The sequence below is a fragment of the Myotis lucifugus genome, unplaced genomic scaffold, assembly GCF_000147115.1.
Source record: "Myotis lucifugus unplaced genomic scaffold, Myoluc2.0 scaffold_163, whole genome shotgun sequence".
Classification (NCBI taxonomy): domain Eukaryota; kingdom Metazoa; phylum Chordata; class Mammalia; order Chiroptera; family Vespertilionidae; genus Myotis; species Myotis lucifugus.
Window position 1 is genome coordinate 2840632 of NW_005871211.1, and position 27922 is coordinate 2868553.

Here is a 27922-nt window from a genome sequence, read left to right on the forward strand (position 1 = left end):
ATAGGGGCCAATTCCTTATAATACTAGTAGATATCTTCATATCCATACTCTATGAATATAATCTATTGTTTCTGTTTTTCTGGAGAATCCTAATACAAGCACCTCCTATGTGCCATGCATTATTGTTAATTTCACCACAAAGCAATAGGGATACATATTATTCTCCTCATTTTGCACATGAGAAAGCAGACACTACGTAAGTTTTAATGACAACCTGAGACTACATCGTGAAGAATATTTCCAGGATTCAAACTCAGGTCTGCCTGCTGTCAAAACCTGTACTCTACATATCACCATGTTCCCCAAAGCTTCACACCATTTTCTTCCCAGCTTGCATTGGTCTTCCTAAAATGTCTTTGTTTCCTGCTTTGGTAGAACAGTGGAGTGTCAGAGTTGAAGCCTTCTTTGATGTGTCTTCTTTGATGTGTTGGGACCATGCTGTGTCAGGACTGTTGTTCTTTTTCCTTCTTAATATTTTTTATTAATTTTTTTAGAGACAATAAAGGGAGGGAGAGAAAGAAACATCAATGTGAGAGGGAAACATCAATCGGCTGGCTCCTGCATGCCCCTACCGGTGATTGAGCCTGCAACCCCGGTCATGTGCCTTGACTGGAAATCCAACTGGCACCCTTTCTGTGTGTGAGATGATGCCCAATCAATCAAGCCACATCAGCCAGGGCCAGGACTATTGTTCTTGAGCATATTTATTAAATATGTTCAAGAACATACTTAAGGGAAAAGGATTGTCCTAAATCTATCTGACCACAGTATATGTCCTCAAATACTGCTTACCCCCTGATTTTATGCATGGACCACACAGGATCAATCCACATGTTAAAGCACTGATGTCAAGGAAAAGCACACATAATTGTAAACATCCAGGTCTTGGTCTGCTCTCTCTCAAAACTCGTCAGTGCCTCCAAAGAGCCAAGACAGGATTTCCATTTGGGAACCAGGAGCTTTGCAAAGGAACTCCATTGGCATGTGGTAGAGTGCTGGAGTTTTTGTCGGATTCAACACTTCACTGGGCTCAGCTGTACACAGATACTGATGCTGAGTTTCAAATACAATGGAAGCAGAAGATGGACAGATTGTTTCGCTGTGTAGTGGTTTCATTCCGGGAAATTCTCTTTGAAGTCAAGGAGATGGATGCCTGCAACAGATACAGAGTGCAAAGTCCAGTCAGGAATGGCGCTCATGTGTCACTCTTAAATACTTTCAACTTGGCTATTTTTAAGTCAAATGTCTTCAAATATGTCAAAGACACTTGTTCTAATTAAGAATAAAGGCCATGGCAAGTTTTTGGTTTTTTTAAACTAAGCCATTGTTTTAGCTCTCTAAACACAATTGAATGCATCTGGAAGCTTTTGTTCGATTATGAAAAGCACATTTTTCTACTCTCATGAATGTCTAATCCAAATGTTCTCATGTTTAACTATTTTAATACACATATACATATGTAAATATGTAGTCAGTATATGTGCATATGTGTATCAGTGTGAGTTCATGTACATATGATATATATATGTTTATGTATGTATATCACTACCAAGTATAGGAAATATTAATCCTGAGGCCAGTTTTGCAGTTCCAAATACTTTATTAGTAAGTGCCTTAAGTAGGATGTTTCTATTTCAATGCCAAAATAGAGAAGCAATAAAACTATGATAATTAAGTTCAATTAAATATATTTACAATATCTTGGGTGAATAAATTGTCAACTTGACCTATTAGTAACTTTTCAAGTGTTATAAATTATCTTTGGCCAACCTGTTAAAGCAAAATCTCCATGAAAACACACACATACACACTCACACACTTGTTTCAAGATAAGAAAAAGAAATTGCTTATCACTTTAGAAAGTAGTGTTGGAAGTCCCAGTTAGAATATCCAAAACTTTACAAATCTACAAGATAAACTTGGAGTTGTAAGAGATTGCAAGAGACAGTATCACAACGTGGTTAGCCAGTAAAGCCCAAAACATCAGTAATTCATTTTCACCAGGGCTTTTAATGATAGGGAAAACTGTATGTGGGTCAAGGACGAAGGTAATAATATCATAAAGAGAGCTATAACTGGGGAAAGTATAATATATCCATGGAACAGTGAAGAAATATTCCTGATAGGGACAAATTATGGAGACTTTGAAAAGATATTCAGAGTGGATGGGGGTTGAGGGTTATTCAATTTTTTAGTATGAATGATATGATATTAATGGTGTCTGAGGAAAACTGATGTCATCATTATAAGCCAAAAAGAGATCAGCTAGGTTTTCTGACACCCATGATTAGGTTAAGTTCATCTGATACATGCAAACATGGAACTCTGTTCTTTATATTTATCATGCTTAAACTTACTTCTATGCCCACCTTTGCCATGAAACTGTAAACTTCATGGAGGTGGGAACTATTTCTGTCTTATTACTATAACTACTTTGCCATCTAGCATATTGTCTGGCACATAGTAGTTGCCCAACTCAGAGCTTTGAATGACTGAATGAATGAATGAAGCTTTACTGAACACAGGCACATAACATAATGAAGATTTGAACTACAGTTATAGATATGAAAACAAAGAAGGATACTGCAAACATTGAAAATTTGATTACCATGGTTTTATATAGAAGATGCAAGAATATTAATATTTTACATCTGGACAGAACTTAAGAATTTACATAATGTTTTCACAAATAACAATTTTGCGCTACTCTGCCTCATGTTTCCAGCCCCAAAACCACAATAAAAAGTTGATGTCATTGACAAAATCCAAGAATTGAGTGTCAGCACAGGTTTAAAGAGATGATAAACCCAGTTGTGGCCAAGTTGAATTTGAAAAGAAGGCAGAATGTTGAAACATGAATGATCCACTTGAATATATGGAACACTCAAATGAAAGGATGGATCTAGAAATATAAACTTACAGTCTTTCGGTCATGAAAAATCATGAGAAGCTTCCAAGTGAAAACCAGTTCAGTTCAATAACATGTACTCATTCTCTGACTATTAAAAATTCACTGTAAGGTAGGTATCGATTGCATTTGTCAATTTGTATACTCAAATAAACTAAAAATCCGTGTTAGTTTCAAGGCCAAGACTATTTTTAATTAAAGGAAATGGAGTTAGAAATGTCCTAAAATAGAATAGGCAATGTTCTCAAGGTCAAGTTGTAGTGCTCCTATGCGGATTAAGCTTGCTGACTAGTATTTACATTTGCATTATTATAAAATCGCCCTTTCTTCAGAGAGGAAGATACATCTCTGACTTTACTCCATGGGACAAGTACAATGCAGAGTTTTTCCACAGTAGAAACAGTTTAGTGAAAAAGCAGCAAACTAATGACTGTCTCTTGCATACACATTACACGGCCCTTTTGAGGCAATTGTGTGTTGATGTAAACAGTTTGTAATCTCTCCAGAATTATGGTGCTATCTCCACACTGTTCTAAGCAAGTAACATAATTGACTCAGAAAAGATGAATCCTCTACTATTTACAAAACCAAAAACTATTTAATATGTCTATTTCTTATCTATAAACTACAAACATATATCCTTAAACTACATTCATATTCTTACAACCTGATTTTTTCTTTTAATTGTTTTTTCAACTTTGGTGCAAGAGCATATTTTTGGTTAAGATTGTTGCTTAAAGTCACTTTTCTGGTGTTCACACATGGAAAAGACATATTGAAACCTGCCCATCAAACGTTTTGCAATTTAATAAAACCTTGAAAAGTTTTCCAGAAGTTTTCAGAGTGAAAAATATGTTCAAATGACTTAACCTAAAGCAAAGATTTCAAGTTGAGTCTTCACCATTTTCTTGAGTTCTGAGGTTATTAAGAAAAACATGATAGGCAATTTGTAAAACTAAATGGCATTAATTGGAAGAAAACATCCTTAAATAAATTAGATTACAGTCACACTTCACTGAAGCATCAACCACAAGGATATGGAATTTAAGAGTTGGTCTGACATAAATCCCATCCAAGGAGTTTGTTATCAGAAGTAACACAAGTGCTTTCACAAGGCATGTGGCACAGCCTCACCTAGAAATTAGCTAACTCGGCAGCCTTAAGGAGCACAAAAGTGGTTTTCTTTTGAGTTGCAAAAACACTTTTACACAATGAGTGATATTTTTCAACCTCATAAGCATTGATTTTTCAGTGAGGTCTTTCCCATCCTAAACAGAATTCCACTTTAGAGCATAAGGTAACCACCTTTCCTAAAGCTCTCCACTCACATTTTATATTTGGGAAGAAACTGGTGGTCTTGTGTGAAACGTTATCTTACTTTATAATGATAATATTATATTTGTAAGGAACTGTGGAGGTTTTTAATTCTACCACCTTCAAAATTCTCTCTGAAACTTCCTGGCTACATGGCCATGCAGGACACCCCCATTGTGGGACAGCTCAAAATTATCAGAAAACTATTTCTTTCAGAAATGTGAATAGTGTGTTCTTATAACTTCTTTTTCCATTTCCCAGTCATCCCAATGTTTCCAGGTCGAATCTTACCAGTTCCTCTTTTGCTATTTGTGTCTAATCTCTGGATGGATTCCACTTTGCCTCTCTCCAACTTTACTCAAAACATCCTATGCAATCATATCTAACCAGTGTGGTAGGCAGTAACATCATTGTCTTCCTTCCTCACTTATTCCACAAATATTAAGTAAGAAACATCTATGAGCCAAGCACTTTTGAAGGCACAGGGAGGTACAATGACAACAAGATGGATAAAGCCCTGCTCTCACAGAGCTTACAATTCAGTGAGTGACCACAATAATTAGCCAGTAAAAAAAAATGAACAAGAAAAATATGACACGGACATCAGAGCCACGCAGAGAAATACAAGGAGATGAGCAGAGAGTGACTTTGTGGCTAATTTGAATTGGGTGATCCTGAATAGCCTTGTTAAGAAAAAAGAAGAGAGAGGAGACAAAATGGGGGCCAAATAGGCAGACGTGTCCCCAGCCTTATCCCAGAGAAAGATAGAAGGGAGCATCTAAATTGAATAAGATCCACTCAGAATTGGCAAAGTAGACACAGCTGGTGAGACAATTTGCAGCTGGAAGGGCAAGAGGATGCCTTGAGATATATTAGATTTGGGGATCTGGACTGGAGAGAGTTGCGAGACCTTTGAGCTAGATGTGTCAGAAGGAAGTCATGGGCTACCAAGTTCTCTGTCCTTTGGGGACGGGCATTACTTTTAATTGTGGAAAGAGGTCCACAGGGATCCGGCCCGCGGGGGTTATTAGATTTAATGCCACAGCTTGAGACGCTGAGCCCAGAGGGGCCACCCCGAGGACCTGCCCAACCTTTTATTTGGGGGGGGGGGGGTTCCGGGGTTGCGGGGAGAGAAACTCGCAGTGGCGCAGTTGTTTCCCCTCTTTTTGGTCTTTGCCTTTATTCTCTAAACCAGTGATTCCCAAAGTGGGCGCTACCGCCCCCTGGTGGGCGCTGCAGCGATCCATGGGGGCGGTGATGGCCACAGGTGCATTTGTTTTAACTTTTTTTGTATTACCTTTCTATTCTGAGTTCAATAAATAGTTTCATAATTTCAAACTTCAATGTTTCTAATTTACACCTTTCTTTACTATATTTTATGAAAAAGGTAGAAACATTAATACATATATCTTTGTTTAATTGCTATTAAAATTTTTAAAAAATTAATTTCCAGGGGGCACTGAGTAATATTTTTTCTGGAAAGGGGGCGGTAGGCCAAATAAGTTTGGGAACCACTGCTCTAAACCCAGTTCATAGGACCTTTCAAATACAAACACTCACCCGTGGCTGAGGTGCAGGTGGAGGTGTGGACTTGCGGAGTCTGGGAAGAGGCTGCGGAGAAGAGCAGGTCAGGGAGAGGTCACCAAGAGTTCGGCACTGGGACATTCCTGACACTCCGGACATAAGCAGCCATTTTCTCCTAAAGAGCTAGCTCCTCCCAGCAGTCTCTAGGCAACCAATACAGCCACACCCAGGCTACATCCTGAGTGGTACAAATTCACAAAAAATCTGAATAGCCACTAAGAGCCCTCAGGGACTGGGTTGAAGAGAGGCTTTTTAGTCCTGGAAAGCAATACAGCAACCTCCCTAACAATAGCCCTGTGAGAAACAGCTGCTTGAGAGAATAAGATTGACAGTGAGCAGACAGGCTAAATGGGCAGATCGTCCCATCTGCTGGCAGTCAAAGCGGTGGAGATAGACACAAAGAGAGGAGCGGTGGATTGCTTGGAACTTCAACACAGTGCTGATTACCTAACAGGAAACTGAGAAGTGACAGACAGTACAGAAGAGTAGGATCTTAAACCAGCCCCCATGGGGCATTAAAACTCTGCTGAAAAAACTGACATTTCACTTTTTTATTTTTATTTTATTTTATTTTATTTTTATCTTTTATTTTAAATTTTTTCTTTATTTTCTTTGTTTTTGTTTGTATCTTTATTTTTTCACATTATTTTTTTCTTCATTCTATTTTTATTGTTTTATTATTTTATCTTATTTTTATTTTTTCCTTTTTTCCTTTTTTATTTTTAATTTTTTTTCTTTCTATTTCTTTTCTTATTATCCACTCATCCTCTTTCTACCTCCTCTATACTGAACCAAGTTCCTCCCCATATTCATTCAATTCCTTAACCTTACCTTCTGTATATAAGCTCCGCCTTTACAGATTCTGCCCCACCCTCTTTTCTGAGTATTTGTTGTTTGCATTTTTTGGTTTACCTGTTTGTTCTATGGTGTTTTCTCCTGAAATATTTTTTCTTTTTCTTCCTTTTTCTCCTTTTTCTTTTCTCTCTTACCATTTTTTTTCTTTCCACAATATCATTTTTTCTCTCTTTTCTCTTCCCTAATTCTCTTTTCTCTGGTGGTCACTTATATTGGGGTTATTGGTGTTGTGAGTACATTCATGTTTTACTCCCTTTGTGTCATGTCTTGTCAAGTTGTATTTTGTGCTGTTTGGTCAACATGGTAGAGAGTGCGCCACATAACCAGACACCCTGAGAAGAGACTCTATCCACAAATGGGACAATACTCAAAACCCAGCTACACCAAAAGAACCCAAATATCCCAAGTAGGAGGCATCCCTAGATTGTCCAGTCCAAAAGAACAGACATATTGCACCACTGGGTCCCACAAAACATCTACAATATAAGACAAACTCAAAAAATCTGGGTGACCAGTGATCCCACTTCTAGGAGTATATCCCAAGAAACTAGAAACACCAATCAGAAAGGATATATGCACCCCTATGTTCATAGCAACACAATTTACAATAGCTAAGATTTGGAAACAGCCTAAGTGCTCATCAGCAGATGAGTGGATTAAAAAATTATGGTACATCTACACAATGTAATACTACACTGCTGTAAAAAGGAAGGAACTCCTACCATTTGCAACAGCATGGATGGACCTGGAGAGCATTATGCTAAGCGAAATAAGTCAGTCAGAGAAAGATAAATATCACATGATCTCACTCATTTGTGGAATATAATGAGCAGCATAAACTGATGAGTGGGGGGCCAAGGGGGCATAGGGACACATATGTAATACCTTAATCAATGAAGAAAATAAAATAAATAGATAATCTGGGTGGCATAGCAGTTTGATCTGATACATAGAAAAAAATCACAAAGGAATGGCAAAAATGGGGAAACAAAGAAACAACCCCCATTCAAAAGAAAATGAGGAATCACCAGAAAAGGAAATAAATGAAATGGAGGCAAGCAATTTGTCAGAGAAAGAATTCAGAGCAATGGTTGTAAGGACACTGAAAAGGATGGAAGACAAATGCAACATGTGTAAGAATCAAGAGGAAATGAAGAATGACATAGCCACAGTAAAGAACACCATGGAAAGTTTCAACAGTAGACTAGAAGAAGCTGAGGACCACATCAGTGAGTTAGAAGACAAGGTAGAAAAAAACACCCAAGCATAGCAGCAACTGGAAAGAAAACTTAAAAAGCAGTAGGAGAGCCTAAGGTAGCTTTGGGACAACACGAAACGAAGCAACATCCACATAATAGGGATACCTGAAGGAAAGGAAGCGGAGCAAGGAATAGAAAACCTGTTTGAAGAAGTAATGACAGAAAAATTCCCTGATGTTGGGAAGAAAAAATCCACACAGGTTCAAGAAGCTGACAAAGTCCCAAACAAGATGAACCCAAAAAGACCGACACCAAGATACTTCATAATTAAATTGGCAAACATCAACGACAAAGTACGAATCTTAAAGGCTGCCAGAGAGAGACAGAAAGTTACCTACAAGAGATCTCCCATTAGGCTATCAACTTATTTCTCAACTGAAACACATTAAGCCAGAAGGGAATGGAATGAAATACACAAAGTGATGTAAAGCAAGGGACTGAATCCAAGAATACTATACCCAGCAAGGCTATCATTCAAAATTGAAGGGGAAATCAGAAGCTTCACAGACAAAAGAGGACTAAGGGAGTTTATTACCACCAATCCAGCAATGCAAGAAATGCTAAAGAGTCTGCTGTAAAAAGAAGAAATAGAAAGGGAAGAAGGAACACAGACATAAAGAATAAAAATGGCGACAAACAAGTACCAATCAATAATGAGTTTAAACGTAAATGGATTAAATGCTCCAATCAAAAGACATAGAGTAGCTGAATGGATAAGAAAACATGACTCATATATTTGCTGACTACACGAGACCCACCTCAGAGCAAAGGACTTACACAGATTGATAGTGAAGGGATGGAAAAAATTTTTTCAGGCAAATGGAAGTGAGAAAAAAGCTAGGGTAGCAATACTTATACCTGACAAAATAGATCTCAAAGTGAAGGCCATAACAAGATATAAGGAGGGCCACTTCATAATACTAAAGGGAGTAATTCAACTAAAGGGATATAACTCTGGTAAACATATATGCACCCAATACAGGAGCACCCAAATACAAAAGAAGAACCTGCCAGGGAGAGGCACAGCTGTACAGAGGCCCTGAGGTAAGAAGTAGCTAAGCACTGAGAAATTGAAACAAGTCAAGCAGGACTAGAATTGTTGGAAGAAGGAAGAAACATGCAAAATGAGGCTGGGAAAGCAAACAGAGACCAAATAACGAAGGTGTTTGTATGATAGGCTAAGAATATGGAATTTTGTGCTGATTTTATACTGAAGACCCTTAAGGGTTTCAAATCACTCACTGTCTTCATTTCACATTCCAAAACTACTTACCACTGGACTCCTAATCAGCCAATCATTGACTCAAGTTCTAGGATATGACACCTCTGGTTACAATAGTTTGCTCTGCTCTGCAAAGCATTTCACCATTGCCATATGGAGGCAGGCAAAGGTCTTTCCTTCATGATCCAAAGAATCTGTTGATTCTTGTCACCCTAGGAGCCTATTACATGGCACTTTCTTTTAAAAATATATTTTTTTTTATTGATTTTTTACAGAGAGGAAGGGAGAGGGATAGAGAGTTAAAAACATCGATGAGAGAGAAACATCGACCAGCTGCCTCCTGCACACCCCCTACTGGGGATGTGCCCACAACCAAGGTACATGCCCTTGACCGGAATCGAACCTGGGATGCTTCGGTCCGCAGGCTGACGCTCTATCCACTGAGCCAAACCGGTTAGGGCTACATGGCACTTTCTTATTCAATATCTGGACAAAATAATATTTCTAAAGCTCTTCAATTAAAATTGTAGGCTATTCCCAAAAATGGCAAAGTGAAAAGGCCTCACCAATGTTTAATATTCTGTCATTTGGAATTCTTGAGTGCCTTAAATATTTAAAAAAAAAATACAGGGAAAATAAAACCAAAATTAGGATAGGAATTTAAATTTTATGGTATGAGTGGTGCAATACTCATATTAAAATTCATTTTGCTTGAAATGTCACTGGAGAATTTCAAATCCCTCATAAGTGTCTCTCTCAGCCACCTCACTTTTCAAAATAAAATGTTCAGGTTTTCATGACTTGCAGCCCTACATCCACAAAAACAAAAATGTTTTCTGCTTGAACTTCTTACAAAAGGAATTTGCTGGCCTGTTTTCTTAAAATTACTGTGTACTTACTCCTTGATTAATGGCTTATATGTTGACACATAATTCGTAGTTTGTTTTGTACTCCTAAATCACTCTCTGGTATAAATAAAAGATTTGTGTCAAAGCTCAATGTGGAATCTTGTTTTGAATTGATTATTAGAACAAAGCCAGGTTCACTGATTAAATACCGGTTAATCACAGGTAAACCTCCTTTTACTGTATATTTGGGATTAATCTCCTTTTTCCCTAAAACTGCTATGTGAACTGATATTGTTGGAAAAACTGCTTTTCAATCTGTCCATGATCCTGTAAACATTGTTGTCCCATAACTCACGCTCACACTTACGTAAGAACACTTGCCCTCGAGTGAGTATTTTTACTTTCTGACTGTACGTTGGCACACATCTCACCCAAGACTAGTGGACATTTTTAACACTTGCTAGTATAACAGTGAAAAATTAGATTTCAGTTCTTAAAATTTCTGAGTTTAAGAATATATGAAATAATAAGCTGATATTTTCATGAGATATTCCATGTATACTGGTTGTTGTTTTGAGCTGAATTGTGCCTCTCAAAAAAATTCATGTAGGCTTAGCCTCCAGTCCCTCAGAATGTGAGTGTATTTATAGACAGTCACTTAAAAGAGGTGATTAAGTGAAAATAAAGGCATTGACATGGGCTGAATACAATGTACTGGTGCCCATATAAGAAGGGGAAATTTGGGCACAGACATCTACAGAGGGAAGACAATGTGAATACACAAGGAAAACACAGCCATCAACAAGCCAAGAAGGAACAGTCTACAGCAAATACTTCTCTCACAACCTCATAAGGAACCAGCCCTGTCAACACCTTTCTTTTAGACTCCTAGCCTCCAGTATTGTGGAAAAAAACACATTTCGATTGCTTAAGCTACCCAGGCTGTGGTATCTTACTATGACAGCCCTGGCAAACTAATATAACTAGATAAGTTTGTGAAGATTAGAGGTGGCTCATCTAATTTCATGTCTTATGAGAAGTCATTTTCTGGTGGCATATTATTAAGAGCACATAAAGTAAATATCATAAGGTGACATAAAGACATTGAAATGACAAATCAAAGCCAAATCAAATTTACTAGTATTTTGAAAACTGAATTCATTTCTACCAAATTACATGATAGTGTAACAGGTTACATTTGTGAAACATTCATTTTACCACCCAATAGCATTTCACCCAAAGAAACTAATGTAAAGTAATAAAAGATCTCTCTTTCCTGCCCATTAGCTACCATAAAAATCTTCGTTCTATCCCTGATCTTCTTTATTAATTATACCTTCTGGTAGAGTCTTTTAAAACACAAAGTGGCCTAGCTGGTGCGGCTCAGTGGTTGAGCACCAACCTATGAACCAGGAGGTCACAAGTCGATTCCCAGTCAGGACATATGCCCAGGTTGTGGGCTCAATCCCCAGGGTGGAGTGTGCAGGAGGCAGCTGATTAATGGTTCTCTCTCATCATTGATGTTTCTCTCTCTCTCTCTCTCTCTCTCTCTCTCTCTCTCTCTCTCCCCCCCCCCTCTCCTTTCCTCTCTGAAATCAATAAAAAATATTTTTTTAAACATACAAGGTGGACAAGCTTAATTGCAAATGATCTGAATAGAAGTATTGATTTGGTGCTCCCCTTTCTTCTCATTGTCAACAATAATTAATGTTCTTATTAATGCAATATGCTTTTAATTCTGGTTTAGGTTGCTAAGGACCAAGAATAACACACAAACCAATAGAACATTAAGGAAGTACAATTCCCACAAACCATAATCTGAGATAAACACCATATGACTCAGTAAATCTAAGAAAATGTCTCTTAAAATTCTAATGCCAACTTGCAGTGCCAAACAAATGCCTGCTGTTTCAGACTCATAATCAAGGAAAACCTAGAAGTCTGTGAAACTCAGAAGAAGTTTGTTCCTATCAGAAAACTATTTTAATTTATATTTGTTAACTGTATTAACTAAAGTTTATGACTCTTCTTCCAAAAGGAAACAAATAGCAACAAATGTTCATTGTTCATCTTTGTGAAACCAAAAGTACAGAGAAAAAGTTACATGAGGATTTTACCAGGATTTTAATGATAGTTCATGCTAAAGTAAGCTACAGGAATTTTGGAAGCTATGGTGAAATAGCTTCTTCTGTCCATTGAGATGGCCCATCATCTTACCCATAAAATTTGCTATTTGACACAGTTCTAAATTAATCAGTCTCTCAGTAAGATATAAGAAGTCACATTCTCCCATTCCTATCTAAAATAAAAAATAAGAGAATTAGGATAAACCAGAGGTGTGTGGTCTGTTTGTGGCTGACATCCAAGGGGGATACCAATCTAATAAGAAGAGGGTGTTGCAGTGGTTGCTAGGCAGTAGCCATACTACTCACAATCACGTGTCTGATGCCATCAGAATTCCAAGTCAATGGTCTCTGTTGTTTCAGTCTCCTAACACGTGACTATTATCATTTGGGATCTACAGTAAAGACTCTAGAGAAAAGTAAGAAGACTATCAAGTCCCCAGCTCAATGGACTGGAGTCTGGGATAGGGCCCAGTGAGGTCTAGGAGGACTAACCAGGACCTGAAGGCAGAAAGATATACCAACTAAACAAACAAGGAGGTGAAAGAGCTGTCTGTACCTGGTCATTCATACTGACCCATGATTCAGTGTGACCACACCTACCACCAAAGAAACCAGCTCTAGACCACGCACTGTGGTAGGTATGGGCTTCTCCTCTACTAAGCAGTATAAACCCATACATGCCAGGGTTCAGCTGAGCTGGGGAGGAAAAGCAGGGCCTTACCACTTTTGTCTCCCCAGTGAATAGACATTTGTATTTACCATATTTTGTATTCCTTTTTTTAAAAAATAGGTCTTAGCCTTTTACAAATCAACTTGCTAAACCATTCCCCCAACTTACTGAAATCAACTGAAGAAGAGGGACATAACCACTGAGCTCTAGCTATACATCAGCAGAAAATAATGAGGAATTAGATTGAAAAACAAACAGGTAAGTTCTTTTGCAGAGCTATCTTGTTTCAAGAATAAGGTTTACTTCAGGAAAAGAATTATTCAAAAAGTAGACTATTCCAAAAGAGAGTGACTCTTAACAGATACTGTAGGACTCATATTAATTCAAGCCCAGCAATAAAAACATACCTCTGGAAGATTTTTTAAAAGTGTATAGCATGTAGGAACTCTAAAGATATTCCAGCTCATGCCATTTGCTTTGCTTATGAGAAAACTGAAGTTGAAAGAGATTTTCTATTATCTTATTTGTCAAATGAATATAATTATATCATAATTAGTAAAATGTTTATAAGACTGACAATATCACATAAACTTTAAAACACTATACAAATATAAGGTATTGTTATTAATACTATTTATAATTAGAATTAAACCTGTAAATGGCTTCAGTTATTTTGAAAAAACTCAAATGTCAAAAGCAACATGAAAAAGCAATTAAGAGATTCCCACTTCCGGCCAGAGATTTGTGGAGACTGATTTATCCTCCCACCTAAAATAACCAAAAACAGGAAAAATACATGGAACGATGGTTTTAAGAACTGGCTATGAGGCAACAAGAGATGGGAGATGAAAAATAATTGCCCAGATTATTGTCTTGAGAGACTTTTCTAGATCATGGCACAGTGAGCAGGAATTGTAGGCGAGACCAGCTGACTCCCTGAGTTGAGGACAAAGAGCTGAGAGTCTGGGAAAATAAAGGCAGCTAATTCACAGGACAAAGTACTCAATGCAATTAACAGAAAATTAGATATTAAAGATAAAAAAATTAGTAAAGTTAAAGCCATATCAATAGAAACTAATGTAAAGCACAGAAAAAAATGTTTTTATGAACAGAGCATTAGTGAGCTGTGGAACAACTTCAAGCAGACTAATATGTCTGAAATTGTACAACCAGAAGTAAAGAAGGGAGAAGGAAGGATACAAAATGATTTAAATAATTACTGGCCATTTTTTTTTAATTTGATAAAATCTGTAAGCTGACAGATCCAAAAAGCTAAATAAACCTCAAGCACAAGAAACATTAAGAAAACAAAACCAAGGCATATTATGATCACATTGTTCAAAACCAGTAATACACAAAAAATTTTTGAAAAGCAACCAATATTTCTTTTCAAAAATAAGTATCACATTGAGAAGAACTAAAATAAGCAGATTCTTTTTAGAAGTGAGAAGAGTGAGGAGAAATATCTTCATAGTCCTGAAAGATTTAAAAAAAGTCAACCTACAATTCTATACCTATCAAAAATGTCTTTCAAAAATGATGGTTAAGCCCTAACCGGTTTGGCTCAGTGGGTAGAGCGTTGGTCTGTGGACTGAAGGGTCCCAGGTTTGATTCTGGTCAAGGGCATGTACCTTGGTTGTGGGCACATCCCCAGTTGGGAGTGTGCAGGAGGCAGCTGATCGATGTTTCTCTCTCATTGATGTTTCTAACTCTCTATCCCTCCCCCTTCCTCTCTTTAAAAAAACCAATAAAATATATTTTTTTAAAAATGATGGTTAAATAAAGACTTTTTCAGATATACAAAAGTTTAAATAATCCATCCCCAGCAGACTCACATTTTAAAAAATGTTAAAGTTCTTTGAGTAAATAGAAAGTGATATAAGATGAAAATATGGATTTATACAGAGGAATGAAGAACACCAGAAATATTACTACAAGAATAAATATATCCACTTAAAATATCCTTTAAAAGCAAGGATCAAAAATGCATTTTAAGATCAACAAAAGCTGAAAGAATTTGTCAGCATCAAATGTGCACTCTAAAGTAATGTTAAAGAATATTTTTCAGGCTTCAAAAAAAATGCCAAAATTAACTTAGGTCAAGTACAGTCCATAAACTTCCTAGACTTAGTATTATCTGTCTACTTAGACATATATAAATGTGTGCATACATTTACATAGTTCTGTATATAACATATACATGGATGTACATATATATGTGTAGATACATATTTATACAATACATATATACACACAGAGTTTGAGAAGCTTATTGCCTATCTATTTGACATGTTAACTTAATGGTATTTCTATTTAAAAATACCACAAATACAGTGTTTTTATTTCAGTTTCAAGACTGATGTTAATTGATCTTTACAGCTATTGTGAGTTAGTTAAGAATTGCTTATTGTTATGCATTATTATAAATAAGACCAATTTTGGATTTTCTAGTATTCTTATGAGTCCAGATGAGATCATATTTCTTCTTCAGAACAGTCTTCTTGAACAGTCTTGCTGGTTAGAACAATTGAGCATCATATATACCATACAGACTTTTTTGGAATGACAAGGAACAGTTAGCATGCTTCCTTGTACTTTGATGTTAAGTATGTTCACCACCATCACTAGTTTTCACTCACTGAGCAGGTAATATTCACAGGACATCAGAATAAAATAAATCCTGAAACATTTAAGCCAGGTTTCCCAAACTTGCCTATTCATACGAATCACTTGTCCCCTTCCCCCAACAGAGCTAGTGAGTGGAACTCTCTGAAAAGGAGGTCTGGGATCTATTTTTTTTAAGTATAGCATTTGCTTACACCACCTCACGCCCAATGACTTTCAACATCAGGCGAGTCTAGGAAATATTGGCCTAATGTGATAAACCATAGTCTTTACTGCAAAGTCTCAGCAGTTTGCTTCTCAGAGGCATTTGACATTTAATGTGCTCAGTTTTGAATTGTCTCTTTCTCCAAAGTCTCACTAGTAAACAGAGAATAGGAGGTGGGAGGTAATTATAACCAAACAGCCAGATTCTGGGGCCAGGGTTGAAGCTACTGGAGTGTTGTTTTGTGTGTGTACCTAGGTCCACTATTGTCAAGTCATCAGCTCTATGTCAAGCAGATATTTCAACCTGGGCTGTAAAAATAAAAAATCATGGCATTTCTCCTCTAAAATAGCCAGAATGTAAATTTCCAAAGCAAAGGTCCTAATGTAAGCAAATGTGCTTGTACACACTGGGTGTGTATCTGATAGTCAACTATTGAGCCACACAGAGCAGCTATCAGAATCAACTGCAGGCTGGGTGACAGATCCGGAAGACAGCTCATTTAAAGCATCATATTTGACCCTACATTCTTCAAGCCTTAAAAACAAGAAATAACTGTAGCTTCATCTCTAATTCAAGAGGCAGGTAATAATCTCATTTCCCAGCCTTCCTGTCATTTGAAGGTTGTTAAGCTTTCCATAAATCAATAACCTACAGGCATCCAGGTTTCCTTGGAAGTCTGGAAGGCATATAATGGGCAGATATACTAGATCAGGGGGATCAAAGAACAAACTTACTCCTCTAGTCCAGTAAGAATCAGTATAGCTTAGTCTCCTTAAAAACCCGTGTTCTCAATTTCCTATGTCAGATTACCAGTGACTAAGAGAACAGGAAATCGCTAAAAAAGTAAGGAGTCTCTCCAAAGAAAATATGTGTCCCACTCTGACTAGCATCAGTGGATGTGAGGACAGAAGGAGATTTCAATACTCTGCAACTGACATAGGGAAATTTTGACCACAATTCCAGCTCTTCCTCTTCCTGGTTTATAGATGGACTGTCTCAGAGGGCCAGCTGGTCTACTCCCAGGAAAACTTCAAAAATATCATACCAGGAAATGTAGACAATATCCAGAGTGTTATCTGTGGAATCAGCTGAGCTTTTTTGTTATAAATGTTCTGGAAATTCTTTAGCGAATGTATTAGTAACATTTTTTAAATATCTAAACCTGTTGGATTTTTCCTACTTCTATAATCGTTGCCCGGTCAGTCCGAATTCTCTAATTCAATAATTTCCAAACCTGTTTGCCAGATCTTTTTAAAAATACATATTCTGAGCCCCACCCTAATTCAGTGGTCTGGGATGGGATCCAGGAATATGTGTAGTAAAATCCCTCTTAGCTGACCAAATTATAACTGGCATTCTATTCGCGCAACACAAAAATGGCAAAAAACAAGAAATCAGAAAAATATATATGGCATATGCATATTTTGGTATAACAGTTTGTATGAAACTAAAACATATAAATACATCCATTTGCCACACTTTTTATGTAAAGAATTATATATATATACATATATATATATATGTATATATATATATATGCTGCTTGAATAATAATGCCATCTTTCTTACATATTTCACACCCACAAGGCAGGTATACAATTTCTGGTTTTATTTCTTTGAAATAGAGCAAGGACTTAAAGACATTTGTAAAAAACCTGAGCACGAGCTCTTAGACTTTTAGTTTTTCCAGCCATAGTTTCCTTGTTCACATACAACAATAAAGAGTATCACTCTCTTCACGCCCATATTTTATTAGTTTAAGCTATTTGCACTGTATCATTAGCAGACTAAGGAACAAACACACAGACTTGGTAAGTATATACCTCAAGTGGCATGTGCAGAAATGCTTTGGAATACTAGAGACTGGGCTAGAAGCCGAGAGCAAGCTTGCTGTAGTCATCAGTCAGGATGCTTCACTGAAGCTAAGAGGAAGTTTGGTCAACCAGAGAGTGAATTGAATAAAGACTCACTAATAGAATCTCTACAACATTTCTTAAGAGCTCCATACTTAAGATTAAGATGATTATTTAAGATTAGGAAATATTATCCTAAACCAGGGCTTCTCAAACTTGAACGTGCATAAAAAATCCTCTGAGAGTGGTTAAAATGCAGATTCTGGTCCAGTATGTCTGGGGTGGAGCCCAAGTATCTGATTTCTAATCAGCAGTCTGAGTAGGGAGGCTCCAAATGAGATTTTTATTATGCTATATGACATTTTTGGTGAATAGCAAAAAGAAGAATTTTGGTGTGGCAGCAAAATCATAGTTGAAACTGGATATTCTTACATTCTAATCTAATTTTTAAATCTTATTAAAAATTAAATAACTTCTTTTAAGCAGAAGAGTTTATTAACCAATTATTTTCAGTAATGGTTTTGCTGTTTTGTTGTTGTTGTTTTTAGTTTTTTCAACTATTCTCTGGACTAGTTTCTGTTTAGCAGAAAGAAGTTTTAGATGAACAGTAGCAGAATGCATTTTCACTTTCTGGTATTGACATCAACATGACCAATTCTCTTTTTCTGTCTCTACAGTGACATAGAAATTGAACTATTTGCCCTTCTATCTTTGGCTTAGAGGAAAGGAAATTATATTTATAGAGAACTTCACTAGGATGCCATCTTCTCTCTCCCCCCATTTCTTGCTGTACCGTTTGGGTTTAGTCAGTGACAGTAGCTAACACAAAGCCAAAATCAGTAATTTATTGGCAATAAATATCTTGTTGATGAATCATCATAGGAAAGGCAGTAGTAGAGTTTGACAGTGGGATGAGGAAGAAAAGTAGAATCAGTTTTAACAGATTTTCTCTTGCTGCAGGTGGTTTATTTCAACTGTCAATACATCACAAAAGTAAATTTTAGTCAGAGTCTCATTTCCTTCCATCGTATGGCCCCTACCATGATTGACATTTGATTTGACCCATTTGGGGGGGGGGGCAATCCACATTACTCTAACACCAGAAATCAAACTCTAATTGTGATATGCTCATGCACTGAATGGGATTATGAGGACCGGTATTGCTATCAAGGTGTCCTGATGGAAGGCAAGTCTGAACCCACATGCAGGGAGAGAGAGGCTGGTGTCTATTGCATTACATTGAGGGATGAAGACACAGTTTGCAAAGGATCCTGCTACTGAATTAGTGGTCCAGCTTTTAAAATTCTACTTTACTATAACATGCAATAAAGGTTTTGTTGTGATCTCTTACCCGGGTCATTATCAGGAACAAGGTTCTAATCTTTTAGAGGCCAGAGACCCCGTTGAGAATATGATGGAATCTGTGGGCTGTGTTCTCCCAGGACATAAAACAACCATGTTCATAAACTTCCCAGGAGTTGCCCTAAAGATTTTCTTCCCTCTACATGGCTACCAAGTTACACATTCCCATTCTAACAGAATATGGAGGTTCTCTGAGCCTTTCCACAGCAAGTGATGTTTGCACTAAACTGTCATCTCTGGGTAAGAAGCCCAGCAACTTCTGTCCCTCTCACATAACTGTCAACCCCCACTCCGGGAAAACCTAGGGAAGGTGACAGGAATCACCCACTGTGAGTCCTGATAGCCACCAGTTCCTGTGCTGGGGCCCATGGAACCAGCTTCAATTATCTGAGTTCATTCCCTGCCAACTCCAGTACCCGTTCAATTGTTCAGTGTTTCCTCGATTGGGAACCCCTCCTCGCGGATTGCCAGTGGCGTCACTGCCTTCTGAATCATGCAAATGAGGATGTCATATCCTCTGACTCAGGGTGCTTTATTGCATTGAAAATTATTTTAAGAACTGCAAGCAGAGTCGGTCTTTGCTTACATCTGACTTCCAAACCCATCACTTTTCCTTTTCTCACAGGGATCCTGCTGATGCGGAGGGAAGCTGGGACGTGTGCAGGGGGATCCTGTGTGTCTGAGCCTGAGAAACGCTGGCACATTTACCGGCAGAGACTGAGCCTCCCCTGAGAGGCTGAGGTCCCCAGGGCTTGCCACTTTGGCGCAGCAGCTAATAGCACATTTCCATGTATGTACTTTTCTCCCGATTTTCCCCAAGGAAAGGGCGAGTCAGGATATGCGCGCACAGCATGCAGGACTGAAATAGCCCATTTAAGTAGTTCGGTAGCTATTAAGTGAAGCCACTTGGCTTTGTCCCTTTTGAGCACCAGTACCTACTCGGTACTGGTTAGGCAGTGTCCTATAGGCCAAATATCTTTATACTCTTGTACTCTATACTAAACCCCTATGCAGTAAGCATGTGGTTATGAAAAAAGACATTAAAAAATAGAATTTGAATCCCAAAGGGCTAATTGTGGGACTTACTAGCCATGTGAACATAGGCAATAGTGAACCTCTCTGAACCTCCATTTACTCAGCCATATGGGGTGATGATGGTACCTACCTCACAGAATGATTGTGATAATTAAATGAATTTACTACATGTTCCTAGATCAGTGAGTGGCACATAGTAACTACTGTGTGATAGTTAGCTGTTATTATCACATAAGTTATTTTTGAAACATTTTTTAACTCAGAGTTAAAGCCAGAAGAAACATAGCATAGACTTTGCAGTCTAGTAGCTCATCACACTGGAAAATGCTGTGGCAGTTCAGAGTCAATCAAGTTCAAAATCATCTCTCAGCTGAGTGACCTTTGGGCTCAGTGTTCCCGTCTATTAAATAATAATAATAGATTCTTCCTTCTGAGATCTTATTGGCATTCAAACCACACAAAGCAGGTACAGCACTTAGCCCACAAGGAGTAAATGTGAATTAAGGTTAGCCATCATTTTTACTAAGAGTTAACACAAACATAAATATATGCAAACTATAGAATATAGGTAATAGACTTCCATTCATTTAAAAACTCTTGCTACTGTACCTACTCTGTGCCAGGAATAGCTCTACACAATTTATTAATAAACACCAAACTCATTTATTTCGTTCTCCTGACAACTCTAGGAGACGGATGAAGAAACAGAGGCACGCCATTGCCAAGCTGCACACTCGGGATTCAATCCTAGGCTCCCAGAATGATGCTCTTCTAGGCTCCCAGAATGATGCTCTTCCAATGCCCTCCAGTAGAACTTTCCACCACAATGGAAATGGTCTGTCTGTGCTTTTCAATTCTGTAGCCACTGGGCACATGTGGCAACTGGGTCCTCGAGATGTGATGAATGTGCCTGAGGAACAGAATTCTTTATATTATCTAGTTTTAATTAATTTTAAATAAATTTAAATAGCCACATGTGTGTCTACTGGCTACCATAATGGACAGGACAGCACAGCTAGACCACCATGTTACATTTCTTTACTAAAGGGCTAGTTCCACCGAAGAAACTAGTGGAGACTCATCCACGCTGTTCTTGTTCCACGCTTGTCTACCCTGCTTATATTTCTTTCACTAAGGAACTCCATTATTCTTTTCTTTTTATTTCTGATATACTAATTATCCTCATTAAATGGAAACTCTGTTTCCAAAATATTCCACTAACAATGGCTCATTGTTTATTATTTTAGCACTTTTTCCAAGGACTTCTTGCTGTGCCTGCTTGATGCCAGATATGATTCTTTAGCCACAAGGCCACATGTGGACAGCTTTCCACACATAACTCATCCCGTGTTCCTCTGCACAGGGCAGAGGTTCTACTTTGTTCCCTGTTGCAGAACTGGCAATTTTCTGATTGGTGTCTGAACTGAAAATGGAGGGCTGGACAGAAACAAACATCATGACACTTTCTATGTAATACCCTGGAACTTGGCTGTCCTTCAGGCCACCAAATTATGATCTTGCTTTTGCTTCTATTTCATAACATTCACTTCTTGGAGCAGGGCTGCCTGACTGCAAAAGGCCAGTCGCCACCTTCTCAACCCATACCCCCTTACGCCCACTGCTGTAATTTGGCAAGTATGACCTGCCCAAGTTCAGAGAGACTCCGAAAAAAATCAAAAAAGAAGCACATTTTTCTCCTGAGCTAAATCTATATTTCAATGGAGAAGACAATGTCATTTGAATGATAATATATGATCCTGCTGCCCAATCTCATCTTGGCATCATCGTTTTATTCAATTATCTGTGCTCTATCCAAAAAGGAACTGTCCCATTTATAAGCAAGACAAACAGTGTGACTGTCTCTTTTACCCAAGTCCCTAGTACAGCATCACTTGTAACCAGCATTATCACTCTTGGGATAACTGCTTAGAAGCCATATGTCAGAAGCCCACAGATAAACTTGAAATCCTAAACAAACTTCAGTAATATGGTATAATATGCCCGGCCAGTGTGGCTCAGTGGTTGAGTGTCAACTTGTAAACCAGGAAGTAACAGTTCAATTCCCAGTCAGGGCACATGCCAGGGTTGCAGGCTCAATCCCCAGTAGGGGGCATGCAGGAGGCAGCCAATCACTGATTCTCTCTCATTGATGTGTTTATCTCTTCCTCTCCCTTCCTCTCTGAAATCAATAAAAATGTATATATTTCTTTAAAAAGAAATATGGCATAATAATTATTCAATGATTTCTAAAATGGAAGTCGGTGGCATCTCCAGGTAGTTCAGCCCAAATTTCTGGGCTTGGACTCAATGACAGAGTATCTCACGTGCAAATCTCCTGCTCAGTCACTTCCTCTCTTTGTTTTCAGAAGGATTTCCAAGCAGAATATTCATATCTTTTTCTGTAGATCCACTGACTCAGCCTTGGCACAATTTTCTGAGCAAAGTGAGTACGTGTGTTGTGTGTTTATCTTACTCATTGTTTTATGATATTAGGATGGTGGTTTTGAGAGATTTTCATTTCTCTTGTTGTTATTGGACTCTGTCTTCTCTCCCACCTTCATTCCTATTGATGTGCTCACAGGTTATCATTTGTGTGATTTCTGAGACACAATGAATCAAAGGGATTAAAAGATCATTTTTTAATATGCAATTTTGTCATTAATAGAATAGAGGCACCTACCCGTCTCAGCTCTCACCAGAAAGAAAGAAAAATATGGAAGAAAATCATCATCATCGATTTAATAGTTTTCATTTGGCTTCCACAGACCACCTCTCCTGCCACACAGATGCCTCTCTCTTCTGCTAGAGGTTAGCAAAGACTTTCAGTCAAAACTTGCATTCACAGCTCAAAAGAACACTGAAAACTGACAAGCCTCTCTGCTGGGTGGGTAGCAGTGAACTTTCAAACTGATTGTAGAATTTGGGAAGCCAAGCTATGTGAGCTCATCAATTGTGAGTTTAGAATTATGAAAAAGAAAGACTCCAGTTTCACCCCCAAGTCTTTCATTTTTTAGCATTTTAATGTAAACATTATTATATGCAATTGTGGTTCCTGGGGGGAAATTCTCTATTTTTGCTTCTAATTTGGTTTACATTAATCATGTCCATATCAATTAAAAGGCAACTCCTTGGGTAGGAGAGAAATAGAATTCAGAGACATAGAAATGATTAGATGTGTATTGTTGATCTCCACAAGGAAAAAGGTAACTGCAAATTTTAAGTACTATTTTCTGCTGTGTTTTATTCATTTTTACATTCCTGAAATGTGGAATATGTGTTTATTCAATAGGCAGGCAACCTGCTAGGTAGCAGTAATACAAGAAGATTGAGTTACAAACCTGCCCTCAGTCTACCTAGAGAATACGAACATAAATATTTTAAAAGAAAGTCTTAAGTGCAGTGATAGGGATTTGAACAGGAGAGCATAGAGAGAAGCATCCAACCCACCAGGCTTTCTGGAGGAGGCAGAATCTGATCTGTGATTGGAAGGTTAAGTAGAAGGTACCTATGTGAAAAGGAGGTGGAGGGAGAGCAAAGGGACAGAAGGATGAGCATGGTGCACACAGGGAATTAAACAGTTTCCACATTTCTAGGGGGAAACTATAAAGTAGACATTGATCAGAGATAAGCCTAGGGGGTCAGAAGGGACCAAATCTTTAAGGTCTTATTTACAGCAGTGGTGGAAAACATTTTAGGGTTTTAAGCAAAGGAAAGGAAATGTCCAGTTTGTTTCATTTTATTTTTTGGCAAATGCTGTGTGTGTGTGTGTGTGTGTGTGTGTGTGTGTGTGTGTATGTGTGTGTTTCTATGTCCTGTTAATGTGGTTTATCACATTTATTGGTTCACATATGTTGATGCATTTTTGCATACCAAGGAAAAATCCCACTTGGTCAATAGAGTATGAGCCTTTTCATTAGATTGTTGAATTAAGGTTGCTAGAATTTGGTTGAGGATTTTTGCAAGAGATATTGGCCTATAATTTTCTTTTTTGTAGTGTCTTTTTCTGGCTTTGGTATCAGGGAAATTCTAGCCTCATAAAGTGAGTATGGAAGTGGTCCCTCCTCTTCAATTTTTTTTAAAGTGTTTGAGAAGAATTAGTGTTAATTCTTCTTTAAATATTTGAATAGAACTCATCAGTGAAGCTTGAGTCTTTCTTTGTTGGGATTTATTTGATTACTGATTCAACCTCCTTAATAGTTATAGGTCTATACAGATTTTCTATCTTCATGATTTTAATGGTGTATCAGTTAGTTTGTGCTGCATAACAAATCATCCCAAAATGTAGAAGTTGAAAACAAATGACTATTTTGCCAGATCAGCTGATTTTACTTGGCTCTCATGTCTCTGGGGTTCAGGTAGCAAGTTGACTGGCAGCTAGAGGATCTAGAATGACCTCCCTCACATGATGGTCAGAAGCTGTTTTCCATCATTCCTTAATTTTCTTCCATGTGGCCTCCCGTTCAACAGCTTGAGCTCATTCACACAGTGGTCTCAGGGGTCCCAGGGCAACGAGAGTAAAAGCTGCCAGAGCTCACAGTGTAGACAAGCACATGACTATTTCTAAGTATTTTAGGAAATATTCTTTGAGATGTCTATAAGATGATTCATTGAGTTTGAGAAAGGGTTGAATCAACACATAGACCCTGGAAACAATTGAAAGGGGGCTAAAGTGGAATCTGCCACCATCCAATGGATACATTTTCACTCTAAATGTAATTCATTTATCTCTGAAAACCCTGCTTTAGACACAGCCTGGGGGAGAACATAGCTCCATTTCTTTCATACTCTCAAGTGGATCCTAAAGGATTTATATTCTACCTCCAAATATCTGACATTTTAGTGAAAAAAAGTTGTAATGGAATGTATTATTTAAAAAGAAAAACTAACTTGTTTATACTATTAAGAAAAACTTGTTTGTTATTGTCTTTCTTTTGCTTTCTTTTTGTTTGTCTCTTTTTGCTTTTAGCATTTTGTGGGGGGTTTTGGTGATGTACACTTACAAAAAAATAAAAACCTTCCCCTGCCCCCATTTTCACCTCAGATAGAAGATGCCAGCATTTTTATCTTTAAAGTCTAACCTCCCTTCTACCATAACTCCAGGAGAATACACAATTTCTCTTATTTCAGATCCACAAATATAGGGTAAATCAGAAAGAGGAATAGAAGGTGATGCTTTGAACTGAAGAGTAGGTGTGCCCCAATCCCGAGGTGGCTTCCCTGAGTTAGAAAGAAGTCAGTGGTGACAGCTTCCCCAAGAAATGGCATTGTGCCCCCTCCCACCCATGCTCAAGGGCAGCAGGACCTCTGAGGAAGGGCAAGATAAAGACTTGAGACCTGACTACTCAGAAGTCTCCCTACCCAGAGCACAGAGCTACCCACTTACTAAAGGAAGAGGTGGCCTTAAGCAATGAGCATCTCAGAAGAGACAATGATGGACTGAAGACCAGTGGGTTTTCACCCCAATCTTCCTGATTGGAAAAGCCCTTTGGTTGCTGTGGACAACCACCAAAATATAATCAAGCTTAAATATCCTGCAGAGCTTGATGAATAGAAACTGAGAGGAATTTATTTCATTTAGAAAAATAAATATTGTGGTTTTTATACACACATGAAGCAAAGAAATGTAGCTTACACAACTTCTTCCATTTTCATTACTGAGCCTCTCTCTCTCTCTTTCTCTCTCTCTCTCTCACTTTCTATGACCTAGGCAGCTGGAACTAGACCAGGGATGAATCCGAAAACAAACAGTAAGCCATATTCAGAGCAACCACTTTCCTCACACAACCACTGCTTTGTTATCATGCCAAGCTTATCTTCCTGGATCTCTGTCCCTGAGGACAAATTCTCTTCCAGAAGATTCAATCGAGTCTACTGCAAATAGACCACTGGTGTGCCTGCCACATCAGTTAGCCAAATGTGCCCAGATTTTCTGAACTCCAGAAATGGGTATACCTGGGATTCAGAACCTCATCTGGAGGCTCATAGGAAATATAACGTTGAAAAAGTCAGGTCCTCTGACATATTAGTGAACAAGACAACTTTAGGAGATGTATTAAGAAGCACTAAATGCTATAACAACCCCAAAATCTCAGTGGACAAACACATTCAGAGTTTACTGCTCTCTTACCACAATCAAATGAGGTCAGCAAGGGACTCAGCTTCATGCAATCATTTAGGGATGCAGTCTCCTGTCATCTTAAGGTAGTGCCATCTTCCAAGGATCCATCCTTCTCTGCATTAAGCTAGTAATGGGATGCGAGTGAAAGATTGGACAAGAGCACGAAGGACTGCATAGGAGAAGATCTCATGAGCCAAGCCTTGAAATTGTATGTAACACTCACCTCCGTTTCCACTATTGCAAAGTCAAGCACATGCCCACTGCAAAGAAAGCTGGGAAATACATACCCAGGAACTGGTGGAAATTCATTTGGTAAACATCTGGCCAGTCTCAAGTCTCAGCCACAAGAATTTCTCCCTGCTTATATTTCTCCATTCTTCTGGATTGGGTGAGCTAATAACTGAAGAAATCACAGGAGAACATATTAAATTATGACTACTTCCTACTTTCCAGTGAGCTAAACAACTTATAGACTCTTAATTCTTTGTGTGGAAGTTAAGTCCTATAAATAGTTAAGTGGATCAACTCCTCATTTTAGTAATTATTTCATAGTAAATCTCTAATTGTTCTAGAGTTAGGCTGACCAGGCAACCCAAAATACTGGAAATCCAATTTTTAGTTCCTCGAAAAGGTACAAACACTGCTCGCTCCTAATTTTATTAATGTGATGAGAGGTGGACATTTGATCTCAAAGGCCTCTCCAGGTTGAGGTCACTGCTTTGAGCCCTGGAAACTTCACTTCAAGAAGCCAAACCATAGATCTGAAGGCACCTGGAGAAGTTACAGGAAGGGAATTGAATGTGCATATCCTTGGGGTAGGAGAGTCCTCATCAGGATGTTAATGAGTCCCCTCCTCCTTTCTGGAAACCTGAGAAATGAGTCTTTGAGGCCAGGTAGGTATTCTGCTTGATCTCCCCTTGGGAGTGCTGGAGACAGGGCACACTTCCCTGCCAGATTCCTCTTCCAATATTCCATGTTGTGCAGCCCTTCTATTTACTGCGTGTGCTCACAAGTCTACACGGGGAAATGAGTTTAGGAAAGGTCTTAGGTAAAACTTGGCTTAATATTCTCGGAATTCAGTCTATCTTCACTCACCCTCCAAAGAATGCCTGCTTCCCTAAATATATTTTAACTCTTTCATTTATCTTACCCTTAATTTTTTTCCCAAGATCCTGTTCAGTTAGAGGCTGCCTAATATGAAAAATAACAATAATGTTTCAGAGACCATTGAAAATGTTTAGGGATTCAGCCATAGCCGGTTTGGCTCAGTGGATAGAGTGTCAGCCTACAGACCAAAGGGTCCCGGGTTCAATTGGGCACGTACCTTTGTTGCAGGCTCCTCCCCAGCCCGGGCCCTGATTGGGGCTAGTGCAGGAGGCAAACAATCGATGTGTTTCTCTCACATTGATATTTCTCTTTGTCTTTCCCTCTCTCTTCCACTCTTTCTAAAAATCAATGGGAAAATATCCTCGGGTGAGGATTTTTTAAAAAGAAAGAAAATGTTTAGGGGTTCAAAAAAATTGACACAACTTTCAAAGGAGAAAAAGTCAAAAACGTTTTTATAATGTGGTCCTCCGATTTCTGCATAAAATTACCTACACTGTTTTTTTCAAAATACAGATTCCTGGGCTCCACTACAGACAGACCTACAAAGCCAGACTCTAAAGTGTAAAGCCAGGATTCTGAATTTTAAAAGAAATTTTCCATGTGATTCTAATTTACATTAAAGCTGAGAATCACTAAACAAAAGGATGTTTGGGTCTTCTGATAAATTATATTTCTCTCAAGAAAAAGCAGGATATTCGGGGTAAGGTAAAAATAGGTTTATAATTGTCTGTCTATAAAATAATAGAATAATTAAATAATAATACAAGAATAAAAATCCTAGAAGAAAACATAGGCAGTAAAATCTCAGATATTTCTCATAGCAATATTTTT

The 27922-nt window shown here is 38.1% G+C and overlaps 1 long non-coding RNA gene across 1 annotated transcript in view; it reads right to left on the minus strand.

Moving 5' to 3' along the window:
* Positions 1-774: 774 nt before the first annotated feature.
* LOC111827432 overlaps positions 775-27922 on the minus strand; it is a 42207-nt gene continuing 15059 nt past the window's right edge. The window contains exons 2-3 of the long non-coding RNA XR_002831010.1: positions 26272-26384; positions 775-1153 (exon numbers count right to left, since the gene is read on the minus strand). This is a non-coding gene — a long non-coding RNA (uncharacterized LOC111827432). The remainder of the gene's footprint in view (positions 1154-26271; positions 26385-27922) is intronic.